The 15,146-nt window shown below is 44.5% G+C and overlaps 1 non-coding gene and 1 pseudogene across 1 annotated transcript; both read right to left on the reverse strand.

The window, feature by feature from the left end:
- Positions 1-128: 128 nt before the first annotated feature.
- LOC132236186 (U4 spliceosomal RNA) lies at positions 129-263 on the reverse strand. The gene has a single exon (XR_009453155.1). It is a non-coding gene; the product is annotated as a U4 spliceosomal RNA (small nuclear RNA).
- A 9,297-nt stretch (positions 264-9,560) lies between these two features.
- Positions 9,561-14,940, reverse strand: LOC132234455 (nuclear receptor-binding factor 2-like; annotated as a pseudogene).
- Between the last annotated feature and the right edge of the window lie 206 nt (positions 14,941-15,146).

Here is a 15,146-nt window from a genome sequence, read left to right on the forward strand (position 1 = left end):
GGCCAGGCTTGTTGAGTTTTAAGAGTTCTTTGCATATTTTAGACAAGTCCTTTATCAAATATATCTTTTGCAAATGTTTTTCTCTTATCCTGTAGCTTTTCTTCTCATTCTCTCTTTTTTTTTTTCACTCTCTATAGAGACCGTCAAAACTTGAGAGTGCTGGCTATATTTGTCACGGCGGGGCATTGGGAAAAGCTTTCAATTAGCAATAATCGTGCCTCGGATAAACCTCATTGGCCACAATACTGCCACTGTGCAAAGCTCTTCTTATTCGCTTGACAGGATCTTTCACAAAGCAGAAATTTTAAACATTTTCATGGTGTTCAGCTTATCAAGTATTTATTTTTCCCTGGCCAGTGTTGCTTAGAGGTGGGAGCGTCAACCAGCACACCAAACGGTCGCCAGATCAATCCCTGGTCAAGGGCACGTGCTTGGGTTGCAGGTTCAATTCCCGTGCCCCAAGGGGGCACATGTGGGAGGCAACCAATCTATGTGTCTCCCTCACATCAATGTTTCTCTCTTTCTCTCCCTCTCCCTCCTTTCAACTCTTTCTAGAAATCAATGGGAAAAATATCCTCCATGAGAATTAACAACAAAAAACCCCACAAGAAAAAGACTATCTTTTCTCCATTATATTGCCTTTTCTCCTTTGTCAGAAATCAGTTGAACCCGGCTGGTATGGCTCAATGGTTGAGTGTCGACCTATTGTACTGGGGGCAGGGACCGCGGCATGGAAAGATTACTGATTGTTTTAAAGAAACAAAGTGTTATGATATGCTCCAGCCAGGTGTGACTCCAGTTTCCTCCTGTTTGTATTAAACTTTTCACCCTGCCAATTCTAAAGAACAGCTAACAAAATGCTTTGTGATTTTTACAAATAAAAAGCTTTGCTGTACCCCAAATAGTTACTGCAAGCTGCGAGGCTCCCAGAGGGGGAGGGACGCGCTGTAGTCAGCTGGCCAGCTTAATAAAGGCTCCTAAATTTAAATTCTGAGTCAGTGGTCTATCTCGCTGATTGAACCCATAACACTATGAACCAGGAGGTCATGGTTTGATTCCCAGTCAGGGCACATGCCTGGGTTGCAGTGCAGTGTGTAGGAGGCAGCCGATTAATAATTCTCTCTTATTGATATTTCTATCTCTCTCTCCCTCTCCCTTCCTCTCTAAAATCAATAAAAAATATATTAAAAAAAAGAAAGAAGTCAGTTGACCCTAACCGGTTTGGCTCAGAGCATCAGCCTGCGGACTGAAAGGTCCCAGGTTTAATTCTGGTCAAGGGCATGTACCTTGGTTGCGGGCACATCCCCAGTAGGGGATGTGCAAGAGGCAGCTGATCAATGCTTTTCTCTCATCGATGTTTCTAACTCTCTATTCCTCTCCCTTCCTCTCTGTAAAAAAATCAATAAAAAAAATTTTTTTTAAAGAAAGAAGTCAGTTGACTATATTTACATGGGTCCATTTTGGGGTTCTTTATTCTGTCCCATTAATAAACAAATTGTCTATTTTACCAGTACCACACTGTTAATTACTGCAACTTTATAGTAAGTCTTAAAGTCAGGTAGCATGAATCCTCCAACTTTGTTCTTCTCTTTCAATGTTGCATTGAGTTGGCTATTCTGGGTCTTTTGCCTCTCCATATCAACTTTAGAATCAGTTTGTTTATGTCCCCAAAGTAATTTGCAGGGATTTTTTTTTTTAAACTGGAATTACATTGAATCTATAGATTAAGTTGGGAAGAACTAACATCTTGATATATTGAGTCTTTCTATCCATGAACATGGAATGTCTCTCCATTTATTTAATTCTTAGATTTCTCTCATTAGAGATTTGAGTGTAGCTTTTTAGTGAGTTTTGAAACCAGTAATTGTGAGTTGTTCAAGTTTGTTCTTCATGCTGAAGATTGTTTGGATTATTCTGGATTCCTTGAGTTTTCATATGAACTTTAGGATCATCTTATCAATTTCTACAAAGAACCAGCTAGGTTTTTGATATGGATTGTGTTAAATTGTTTATTAATTTGGAAATATTGCCTTCTCAACAATATTAAATATTCTGGGATGTCTTTCCATTTATTAGGTCCTCTTTAATTTATGTCATAACAATGTTTTATAGTTTTCAGAGTATAAGTTTTGCACTTATTTTGTTACATTTTTTTCTAAATATTTTATACCTTTTGATATGATTGTAAATAGAAGGGTTTTCTTCTCAGATGTATATAGAAACACAACAAATTGTGAGTTGATCTTGTATCCTTCAAACTTACTGATTTTGTTTATTAGTTCTATTCATTTTTATTTTATTTTAAAATATATTTTATTGATTTTTTACAGAGAGGAAGGGAGAGAGATAGAGAGCTAGAAACACTGATGAGAGAGAAACATCAATCAGCTGCCTCCTGCACACCTCCCACTGGGGATGTGCCCGCAACCAAGGTACATGCCCTTGACCGGAACCGAACCTGGGACCTTTCAGTCCGCAGGCCGACGCTCTATCCACTGAGCCAAACCGGTTACGGCAGTTCTATTCATCTTTAATGGATTTGTTAATATTTTCTTCTTTTTCATTCTTTATTGCTTAAATTATTACAAATGTCTCCTTTCTCCCCCGTTGACCTCTCCCTGGCCACTCCACCTCCCAAGTATTTTCTGTATACAAACAAGCTCATGTCATCTGCAAAGAGAGATAGTTTTACTTATTCTTTTTGCTTCATTTTCGTTTTCTTGTGTAATTGCCCTAGCTGGAACCTTCTGATGTTGCAAGAGCCCTTACGTTATTTCTGACCTTAGGAACAAAGTGTTCAGTTTTTCACCATTGAGTATGATGTTATCTGTGGGTCTTGTAGATATCTTACATCAGGTTGAGACAGTTCCCTTCTCATCTCAGTTTATTAACTGTTTTTATCATGAAAAGATATTGGATTTTGTTAAATGCTTTTTGTACATCTATTGAGATGATCATATGCCTTTCATTTTATTACTAGAGGCTGGGTGCACAAAATTCATGCATGGGGAGGAGGGTTCCTTCAGCCCAGCCTGCATCCTCTCCAATCAGACATCCCTCTCCCAATCTGGGACCACTGACTCCTAACCACTCACCTTCCTGCCTGCCTGATCGTACCTTAACCACTCTGTCTGCCTAACTGATCGCCCTAACTGCCTCTGCCTGTCTGCCTGATCACCCCTAACTGCTCCCCTGCTGGCCTGATTGCCCCCAACTGCTCTCCCCTACCTGCCTGATCACCCCTAACTGCCCTCCCCTGCTGGCCTAATCTCACCCCCAACTGCCCTCCCTGCCAGCCTGGTTGCCCCCAACTGCCTCTGCCTCGGCCCCCACCACCATGGCTTTGTCCGGAAGGAAGGTGGACATCCGGAAGATGGCCGGTCGACCCAGTCTAATTAGCATATGACCCTTTTATTAGCATAGATAGATTATATAGGATAGGATTGCTTACATGGGGGCAGGGGAGCCTTTTTCAGCAGGAGGAGATGCTCTTTGCAGACAAAACTACACAATCCCTATATCTGGACTGATAGCCAGCCATATGCACTATACTGCCAAACCGGTCATTAAAAAATTGAATTTTTTTTAAAAAAATATTTTATTGATTTTTTACAGAGAGGAAGGGAGAGGAATAGAGAGTTAGAAACATCGATGAGAGAGAAACACCGATCAGCTGCCTCTTGCACACCCCCCACTGGGGATGTGCTCACAACCAAGGTACATGCCCTTGACCGGAATCGCACCCGGGACCCTTGAGTTCGCAGGCCAACGCTCTATCCACTGTGCCAAACTGATTAGGGCAATGGATTTTTAAATTTTAAACCAACCATGCATTCCTGGTGTAATTCCCACTTGGCCATGATGCATAATACTTTTTTGTTTTTATTATCTTTTTACATGTTTTTATTGATTTCAGAGAGAGGCAGGGAGAGAGAAATAGAAACACTGATGAGAGAGAAACATTGATTGGCTGCCTCCTACACGCCTTCCCATTGGGGATTGAGCCACAACCTAGGCATGTGCCCAGACCGGGAATCAAACTCACAATCTTTTGGTGCATGGATGATGCTCAACCAACTGAGTACAACAGCCAGACTGTATAATCCTTTTATATGTTGCTGGATTTGATTTGTTAATAAGTGTTGAGGATTATTAATATTTTTTCTTTAACTCTTTAAAATACACTTTATGTCACCACCATTAAAATAAAGTCAATATCTTGTTTTCATAAATAAAAAACAAGACAATGTAATTAAATTCTGGCTAGATTTTCTTATTTGATCTGAGCTTCAAACCATGTTCTGTCACCTCATCATTGTTATTGTTAAAAACACAGAATAGCCCTAGCCGATTTGGCTCAGTGTCAGCCTGCGAACTGAAGGGTCACAGGTCCAATTCCAGTCAAGGGCTTGTACCTCAGTTACAGGCTCAACCCCCAGCCCTGGTCAGGGCATGTGCAAGAGGCAACCAATCGATGTATCTCTCCCACATCAGTGTTTTTCTCTCTCTGTCTCTCCCCCTCCCTTCCACTCTCTTTGAAAATCAATGAAAAAAATAAAAATAAAAAAGTAGCCCAGATGGAAACCAAGATGGTGGCATAGGTAAACACTGGAAATTGCTGCCTCCCACAACAAATTTAAAAATACAACTAAAAGACAAAACGGACATCATCCAGAACCACAGGAAGGCTGGCTGAGTGGAAATTCTACAACTAGAATGAAAGAGAAAAGCACACTGAGACTTAGAGGAGGTGCGGAAGTGCAGAGGTACGGAGGCACAGGCGGCAAGGACTGGCAACTGAGGACTCGGCTGTCTTTTTGAATCGGGAGGGAGTCACAAGCCCCCGGCTGCTCTGAACTCCGTTCTGGGTGAGTCTCTGGGGACCTAGACTCATATGGGGAGAAACTGGACTGTCTGGCAGCGGGCAGAACTCAGAAATCCAGGGGGCTTTCTCTCAAAGGTGCTTGCAGCGATTACCAGGACATTGAGACGTGGGGCCCCTTAGGGCAGGCCTGAGGATCAGCCATTATTGCTTGCTCCACCCTGTTGATTCCCTGAGACCCTGCCCCACCCAAGCTGTGGCAGAGGCTTTTGCATATGAATGCCCTGGCCCTTTGCAACCTGAAAATTACCTAACAAACTGCAGCTGGGCCAGACAGACCCAGAACTTCCAAAAGAAGGCTCAAGGCCCCACAGCAGTTTACATTGCTTCACAGCTGGGCCTCATTTGGGCACCTCCAAACCCCAAACAAGGAAGGGGAATCTGCAGATCTCTTCGTAGCTCCTGCTGGGTAGCCTCAGGCAGAGGCTAAATTAGCACCTCCTTAGATCCAAGAGCCAGTGTACCCAGTGGTCAGAGTGGGACCATCCAATTACAACTCCTCAGATCCATAAGGGACACAGTCAGAGGGCAGACTCAGTGAGCACCAAAGCCCCACTGAAGCAAGTCTAGCCTCATAAGGGTGTCTTCAGCACAGAAGTTCTCCCACCATAGACACAGCTGATTCTCACGGCCAATTGGCCTGGAGGTCAATTCCTCCCAGTGATACCTACAACAATCAAGGCTTAACTACAACAAGACTGTGCACAAAGCCCACAAAGGGGTGCACCAAGAGTGTCCACCTCAGGTAATTGGGGAGGCTGAGCCACTGGGCCCTATAGGACACCTAGCACACAAAGCCACTCTACCAAAAACAGGGAAGCATAAAAAATGTGGAGACAAAGAAACAGGTCACAAATGAAAGAAATGGAGGAAAGCAAACAACTGGATATAGAGTTCAAAACCACACTTTTAAGGTTTTTCAAGAACTTTCTAGAAACCGCTGATAAATTTAGTAAGACCCTTAAAAAGACTGGTGAGACCGCCGATAAATGTAGTGAGACCCTCAAGAAACCTAGTGAGACCCTCGAGGTTATGAAAAAGAACCAACTAGAAATTAAGCATACACTGACTGAAATAAAGTATATTATGCAAAGTTCCAATGAAGTATGGTATCTGTTTGCTTTGTTTAACAATGGACAGGTTATTTTGATTTTCTGAATTAATATAAGTCATCCCATTCGATTGAATGCCTTATTGATTGTAACGTGACTATCCCATTGATTGTGATCTTACTGGTTATCGAAGCATATTCTTCTGTACCTGGGAAACAGGACAGCACAATTATCCTAAATTGTTTTAGTGGCCACAGATAATGCATTCCAGTTGACTCAGTGGTCCCAAGACCAGGACAGCGCAATTACTCTAAATTGCCTCAATGGCTCTAGATAATGAATTCCTGGCAACTCAGTGGTCTTGAGACCCAAAACTGTAATTTAGATAACATGCCTAAGTTTAACCCAGGTTACCCAAGGGCTCTAGATAATGTGTTTATAACATGCTGTTTAAACTGCTTTTTGCAAACTAGATTCCTCATTCCAGACCCGAGGGCTCTAGATAATGGATTTCTGTCAATTCAGTGCCCCGAGACCCAAAACTATAATTAACATGCTTAATTCTGCTTCTGTAATCTTCTTTTTGCGAGCCAGGTTCCTCATTCCAAACCCTGGGATGTAATCAATACCTTGTGATTTTTGCCTATATAACCTTGGAGCTGCAACCACCTTGTTACTATGAGATTTGGGGAATGGCCCCTCATAGTCCTGGATTGCAATAAATGTGACTCTTTAATTAGACTTCTTGAGGCGTCCTTCTGTGAGTCACGGGGTACATTACAACACCAACAGTAGACTAGAGGATCGCAAGAATCAAGTCAAAGATTTGAAATACGAAGAAGCAAAAAATACCCAACCAGAAAAGCAAAATGAAAAAAGAATCCAAAAATATGAAGATAGTGTAAGGAGCCTCTGGGACAGCTTCAAGCGTACCAACATCCGAATTATAGGGGTGCCAGAAGAAGAGAGAGAGCAAGATATTGAAAACCTATTTGAAGAAATAATGACAGAAAACTTCCCCTACCTGGTGAAAGAAATAGACTTACAAGTCCAGGAAGCACAGTGAACCCCAAACAAAAGGAATCCAAAGAGGACCACACCAAGACACATCATAATTAAAATGCCAAGAGCAAAAGACAAAGAGAGAATCTTAAAAGCAGCAAGAGAAAGACAGTCAGTTACCTAGAAGGGAGTACCCATACGACTGTCAGCTGATTTCTCAGCAGAAACTTTGCAGGCCAGAAGGGAGTGGCAAGAAATATTCAAAGTGATGACTACCAAGAACCTACAACCAAGATTACTTTATCCAGCAAAGCTATCATTCAGAATTGAAGGTCAGATAAAGAGCTTCACAGATAAGGAAAAGCTAAAGGAGTTCATCACCACCAAACCAGTATTATATGAAATTCTGAAAGGTATCCTTTAAGAAGAGGAAGAAGAAGAAGAAGGTAAAGATACAAATTATGAACAACAGCTGAAACCGGTTTGGCTCAGTGGATAGAGCGTCGGCCTGCGGACTGAAAGGTCCCAGGTTCGATTCTGGTCAAGGGCATGTACCTAGGTTGCAGGTACATCCCCAGTGGGGGATGTGCAGGTGGCGGCTGATCGATGTTTCTCTCTCATCGATGTTTCTGACTCTCTATCTCTCTCCCTTCCTCTCTGTAAAAAATCAATAAGATATATTTTAAAAAAACAAAAACAAATTATGAACAACAAATACACATCTATCAAGTGAATCTAAAAATCAAGTGAATAAATAATCTGATGAACAGAATAAATGTGGTTATAATAAAATCAGGGGCATACAAAGGGAGTGGACTGACTATTCTTGGGGGGAAAGGGGTGTGGGGGGTGCGGGAAGAGACTGGACAAAAATCGTGCACCTATGGATGAGGACAGTGGGGGGGGTGAAGGCGGAGGGTGGGGTGGGAACTGGATGGAGGGGAGCTATGGGGGGAAAAAAGAGGAACAACTGTAATAATCTGAACAATAAAAATTTAATTAAAAAAGAAAAAAAGATAGCCCAACCAGCATGGCTCAGTGGTTGAGCGTTGACCTATGAACCAGGATATAACAGTTTGATTCCCAGTCAGGGCACATGCCCGGGTTTCAGGCTCAATCCCCAGTAGGGGGTGTGCAGGAGACAGCCCATTAATGATTTTCTCTCATCATTGATGTTTCTATCTCTCTCTCCCTCACTCTTCCTCTCTTTGAAATCAATAAAAACATATTTAAAAAAATAAATAAAGAAGAAGCCGCCCTAACTGGTTTGGCTCAGTGGATAGAGCGTTGGCCTGCAGACTCAAGGGGCACACCTGGAGCGCCCAGCTCGGGTGATTGGGAAGGCTGTGCCACTGGGTCCTACAGGACACCCACCACATAAGGCCATTCTACCAAGTCCGGGAGATGTAGCAGCTCTACCTAATATATAAAAACAAACACGAAGGCAGCCAAAATGAGGAGTGAAACAGGTCCCAAATGAAAGAACGGGGGAAATCTCCAGAAAAAATAACTAAATGAAATGGAGGCAAGCAAACTACCAGATACAGAGTTCAAAACAATGGCTGTAAAGATGCTCAAGGATCTTAATAAGAACTTCAACAGCATGAAAAAAAGAACATGGAAATCATAAAAAAGAACCAGTCAGAAATGAAGGGTACACTAATTGAAATGATGAATAATTTACAAGGAATCAACAGTAGAGTAGGTAAAGCAGCAAATCAAATCAGTGATTTGGAATATAAGGAAGCAGGAAACATCCAATCAGATCAGCAAAAATAATAATAATAATAATAATTTTAAAAAATGAGATTAGTGGCCCTGGCTGATTTTTCTCAGTGGTTAGGCAGCCGTGGGCAAACTACGGCCCGTGGGCCCGATCCGACCCATTTGAAATGAATAAAACTATTGAAAAAAAAGACCGTACCCTTTTATGTAATGATGTTTACTTTGAATTTATATTAGTTCACACAAACACTCCATCCATGCTTTTGTTCCGGCCCTCCGGTCCAGTTTAAGAACCCATTGTGGCCCTCGAGTCAAAAAGTTTGCCCACCCCTGGTCTAGATTAATGACATGTAACATATTTTATATATTTTAGCCCTGAAGATAAGAAAAATAATTGTTTCTTGAAAAAAATTACTCCAGGCAGCAATTTGCTTTGTATCAGGAGAAAGTGAACCTCTGAGAGTTTAGTGTCTGCCAAGTCTGGAGTCATTAAGTCAAGTCAGTGAGTCAGACACATAGCATATTTCACAGTGGCCGTTCCAAGTCCTGGCGATGCCTCCTGGCCACAGCGCACCAGAGGACAACGTGTCTGCAGCATTACCCTTGCTTTTCCATTTTTTTTTCTGGATTAACTGTATTATTTTCTCTTAACATCTCTTTTATGGTTTTACATTTCATTTTATTTTTTTAAAGCTACGTTTTTATTGAATTTAGAGAGAGAGGAAGGGATAAGGATAGAGAGAAAGAAACACTGTTGATGGGCTGCCTTCTGCATGTTCGCTACCGGGGATCGAGCCTGCAACCCAGCATGTGCCCTGACTGGGAATCGAAGCAGTGACCTCTTGGTTCATGGGTTGATGCTCAACCACTGAGCACACCGGCTGGGCTGGTTTTACATTTTAATTATTTATAAGTCCTTTCAGAATATCCTCAGAGAGCTCCTTAATAGAGGGGAAGTTCTGGAGATGGAAAATCCAAGGAAGGAAAATTGGGAATGGAATATCCTTGGCTGTCCCAGTATTTGCTGCAGACTTCTGCCAGGTTGAAGAGGCTGTAGCAGTTTCTGAATGTGGTGGCAAGCTCCACAACTCTGACTTTTCTACAAAATCAGCATCTACCTGTAGCTCCTTTTCTATTGGGCCTTTTCAGCCTTTAGTTGTTTATCTTCTTTCCTTATACTGTCATTCTCAGCCATGAGAAATACCACATGCCTTTTCAAATCCGAAATTTTGGAGGCCTGATCCTCTATAATTGTTTTTATCATATTTTGGAGCTTTGCTTCCAATGCATGGCTCTATTGGCATTATTCTTTTCTTTTCCCATTAATTTTTTAAAATCTTTATTGTTGGGAGAAACTAAGATGGCGACGTAAGGTATAGACCTGTGCGTGCTGCCTCCCACAACAACATTGAAAATACCAACTATAAGACAAAACAGCTGTCATTTAGAATCATGGGAAAGCTGGCCCAGTGGAAGTTCTACAACTGGAAGGAAAGAAAGAAGAGCATTGAGACTGAGTAGGATCTGCAGAGGTGCCAAGAACAGAGGTATGAAGTTGCGCGCCAGGTGGGCTGCAACTGGATGCGCGGTTTTTTCAATTGAAAGGGTTACAAACTCTCGAATCCACTGAGCTTGTTTGGGGCAGGATTCTGAGGTCCCAGACCCCTACGGGGAGAGGCGGGACGGCCTTGCAGCGGGTCAGAAAGCTAGGGTGGCTTTCTCGCAGAGCTGCTCGCCGGCACTCGGGGACATGGAGACGCAGAGTCGCAGAGAGGCGAGGAGTCACAGAGACGCCATTGCTGTTTGCTCCGCCCTGGTGATTCCCTGAGACCCCGCCCTACTCAATTTACATCCCCACCCAAGCTGTGCCAGTGGCACAAAAGGAACCACCTGCAATTTTGCAGCTTAACCCAACAAACTGCAGATTTCAACTCCTCACATCCATAAGGGACACACCCAAGAAGCAGAATCAGGTTCAGAGGAAGCCAGAGCTGGACCCGGCTGGGCCGGCGACATGGAACCACTGTACCAGCAATTGCACAAGCAGGTCCACCAGATCCAGTTTCACATGGGACGCCAGGAGACGGCAGACAAGCAATCTGTGCACTTAGTAGAAAACAAAATCCAAGCAAGCATACCAGATATTCAGCCAGCTAGAATGCCTGGAGATTTTGTCCAGCAAGGAGCCTCCAACAAAAGACAAAATGCCAAAGTTTGTGTTGACCAGTTAAAGTATGATGTCCAGAACCTTCAGACTGCTCTCAGAAACTTACAGCATCGGCGATACGCAAGGGAGCAGCAGGAGAGACAGCGAGAGGAGCTTGTCTCACATCTTCACCCCCAACGTGGGATGAGGCAACCCCTGAGAGGCTGCGATGGCCCCTGTAAGGCTGCGACGGCCCCTGTGAGGCTGCGATGGCCCCTGTGAGGCTCTGACGGCCCCTGTGAGGCTCTGAGGGCCCCTGTAAGGCTGCGACAGCCCCTGTGAGGCTGCGATGGCCCCTGTGAGGCTCTGACGGCCCCTGTGAGGCTCTGAGGGCCCCTGTGAGGCTGAGACAGCCCCTGTGAGGCTGAGACGGCCCCTGTGAGGCTGTGACGGCCCCTGTGAGGCTAAGACAGCCCCTGGGAGGCTGTGACGGCCCCTGGGAGGCTGTGACGGCCCCTGGGAGGCTATGACGGCCCCTGGGAAGCCGGCGGAACCGCGCGAGCCACCCAAACCAGCATACGGCCCCACACACAACTATCACCCGAAGGGCGAGAGGGGCGAGAGCAGCTGTAGTGTTGCTTTCTCCTCACTTTTGGTAACAAAATCTTCATTTTAAACATAAGAGGACACATTATTTTAAAAAGCCGTTATGTGTCTCTGTACCCTTTCTGAGTAGAGCATGAACAAGTCGTGAGAGACCTTTCCAAACACAGGGACATGTCGCAGATGGAAATAGCTACATTCTTCATGTGTATGACCTTTGACCTGGCAACAAAAAGTGTACACCTATGGATGAGGACAGTGGGGGGTGGGTAAGGGCAGAGGGGGGTGGGAACTGGGTGGAGGGGAGCTATGGGGGGAAAAAAGGGAAACAATTGTAATAATCTGAATAGAGATTTATTTAAAAAATATCTTTATTGTTGAGAATATTACAGATGCCCTCCTTTTCCCCCATATTGCCCCCTTCCACCCAGTTCCTGCCCCACCCTAGACCTTCACCACTCTACTGTCTGTGTCTGTAGGTAAGATCTTTGGTTAATCTCTTTCTACTCCCTCTCCCCTTCCCTCTGAGATTTGTCGGTCTGTTCCATGCTTCCATGTCTCTGATTCTGTTTTATTCAACAGTTTATTTTGTTCATTATATTTCTTGTTGTTTATTTTGATTTTTAGATTCAATTATTGATAAATATGTATTTGTTGCCACGTCATTATTCCAATTTTTTATCTCTTATTCTTTTTCTTAAAGAATACCCTTCAGCATTTCATATAATACTGGTTTGGTGGTGATGAACTCCTTTAGCTTTATCTTGTCTGTGAAACTCTTTATCTGACCTTCAAGTCTAATGATAGCTTTGCTGGGTAATTTTGGTTGTAGGTTCTTACTATTTATCACTTCGAATATTTCTTGCCACTCCCTTCTGGCCTGCAAAGTTTCTGTTGAGAAATCAGCTGACAGTCTTATGGGCACTCCCTTGCAGCTAACTAACTGCTTTTCTCTTGCTGCTTTTAAGATCTTCTCTTTGTCTTTAATCCTTGGTGTTTTAATTATGATGTGTCTTGGTGTGGGCCTTTTTGGGTTCCTCTTGTTTGGGACTTTCTGTGCTTCTTGGACTTGTAAGTCTATTTCTTTCACCAGGTAGGGAAGCTTTCTGTCATTATTTCTTCAAATAGGTTTTCAATATCTTGCTCTCTCTCTTCCCCTCTGGTACCCCAATAACTTGAATATTGGTGCACTTGAAGCTGTCCCAGAGGCTCCTTACACTATCTTTATTTTTTTTTAAAATTCTTCTTTCTTTTTGCTTTTCTGATTGGGTGTTTTTTGCTTCCTCATATTCCAAATCATTAACTTGTTCTCAGAATCCTCTACTCTGCTGTTGAATTCCTGTAAATTGTTCTTTATTTCAGTTAATGTATGCTTAATTTCTGACTGGTCCTTTTTCATGTCTTTGACATTCTCACTAAGATCCTTGAAGCTCTCATTACAATCCTTGAGTATAACCTTATAACCATGGTTTTGAACTCTGTATCCAGTAGTTTTCTTGCTTCCCTTTCTTTCATTTGTGACATGTTTCTTTGTCTCTGCATTTTGACTGCTTCCCTGTATTTGTTTCCATGAATTAGGTAGAACTGCTATGTCTCCTGGAATTGGTAGAGTGGCCTTGTGTATTAGGTGTCCTGTAGTGCTGACTGGGTCAGCCGCCTCAGTCACCTGTGCTGGGCACTCTAAGTGTGCCCCTTTGTGGGCTGTGTGCACAATCTTATTGTAGTTGAGCCTTGATTGCTGTTGATGTCTCTGGGAGGAATTGACCTCCAGGCCAATTGGCTGTGGAGACCAGGTGTGGCAACAGTGGGAGAGCTGCTATGCAGGAGGCAAGGCCCGGCTTGAAGCAAGGCAGGATGGTGCTAGTGCCGGGTCTGGGGCCTTTTAATTAATAGGTTTGGGGCACACTGTCACCAGCTGCAGCTTGTTTGAGAGATTTTAGCAAAGTCCGAAGCCTGAGCTAGAACCAGCCATTCATATGGAAAAGCTGCTGCAAATAGCTTGTGTAGGGCTGCAAATTGGATGGGGCAGAGTCACAGGGAATACCCCAGGGTGGAGCAAACAGTGCGCTCCAGGCTGGTTGAGACTCAGATATGGCTGCCAGTCAGGCCTGTGACAGGGGAGGTCCCAGCATAGGAACAATGACCCTTGTAAGCACCGCAGTCTGGGAGAGAGCCACCCCTAAGTTCCTGCCCCAATGCCAGATAGTCTAGTTTCTTCCCCAGAGCCGCCCGGTGCTTGAGCTTCAAAGTATGGAGTCCCAGTAGGTTCAGGCACTGGCCCCTTCAAAGCAACACCTGCGTCCCCAGTGGCCTCTATGTCACTCTCCTACAATCCCCGCTGATTTTTACAGCCCGAAGTTATGGGGACTTCTCTTCCCAGCTTTGGAACCCTGGGTGGGGGTCTGGTGTGGGGCTGGGACTCCTTGCTCCTCACGGGTGGCCTCCACAGGGACGAGCTCCTTCCCGATTAAAAAAGCGGCACATGTGGGTGATGGACAAGACCGTTCTGCATCTCTGCCCCTCCTACCAGTCTCAATGTCTTTCTTCTTTACTTCCTTGTTGTAGGACTTCCATTCGGTCAGCTTTCAGGTGGTTCTAAATGATGGATGTTCTGTATTTTAGTTGTAATTTTGATGTGATTGTGGGAGGCGTTGAGTACAGGCATCTTCCTATGCCACCATCTGGGTTCTCCTCGGCTTTTTTTCTTCTAATTTGAGAGAGAGAGAGAGCGAGGAACATCGATTTGTTGTTCCACTTATGCTTTTAGTGGTTGATTATCGTACATGTCCTGACTGGGGGATCAAACCTGCAATCTTGGCATATCGGGACCACAGTCTAACCAACTGAGCTACCCGGTCAGGGCCTGCTGGCTCACTCTCCTGCTGCAGTGAAAGTAGCCATGTGTCTGGGTCCCTTCAAAGACCCCCTGGAATTCAGGCAGGAAAGGACTGCACTCCTGGGAGAGAAGGAAACTCTGGCCTGCACCGGCAGGGAGCTTGTGAACTGCCTGAAGCTGGCAGCAGCATCCTGGTCTGTGCTCTGCTGGGCTCTCAGTCTTCCCTCCCACCTGGCCCCTCCCACCTCTTTCGTATGAGAAGGACTGTTTCCTGGGGCGATCCTTGCAGTTCCAGTGATGAAGGAGCCTGCTCAGAAAGTGTCAGCCTCATGGCTTCAGAAAGATACGCACAGCCTTCTTGTGACAAGACACAACCTCTTTGTATTTCCCTGCAGCTAAGAAACGGTCTGCTCATCTGCTCTGTTTATGAGCCTCCCAAGACCCAGATGGAAAGGACCTTTAGCTTCCTCATGTGCCACACTCGCTCTTGTCCCCTGGCCTTGTCCATCCTCTGCCTGCAGTCTGGAGCATGCTTCTCCTCCCCCTTTACCCGGTCAATTCTAGGCAAACTTCAGATCTTACTTTGGGTGGGACTTCTTTCTGAAAAGTGAGTCTGTTGGACTGAACTGTGTGCTTCCAATAGGTATATGTTGGAGCCCAGGTCCTCCCAGACTGCGGTGCTTACAAGGGTCATTGTTCCTATGCTGGGACCTCCCCTGTCACAGGCCTGACTGGCAGCCATATCTGAGTCTCAACCAGCCCAGGAGCATCCTTCTCAAGGATCTGAAAGCCTTTCTTTTGCAATGTTATTGTCAGGAAGTCCGGGGACTGACTCCCAGTCTCTGAGGGAGGGAGACTGGCCTGCATGTGAATGCAGTGAATGCAGGTAGCAGGCAGAGG

This window comes from Myotis daubentonii, chromosome 5 (assembly GCF_963259705.1).
Source record: "Myotis daubentonii chromosome 5, mMyoDau2.1, whole genome shotgun sequence".
Lineage (NCBI taxonomy): Eukaryota > Metazoa > Chordata > Mammalia > Chiroptera > Vespertilionidae > Myotis > Myotis daubentonii.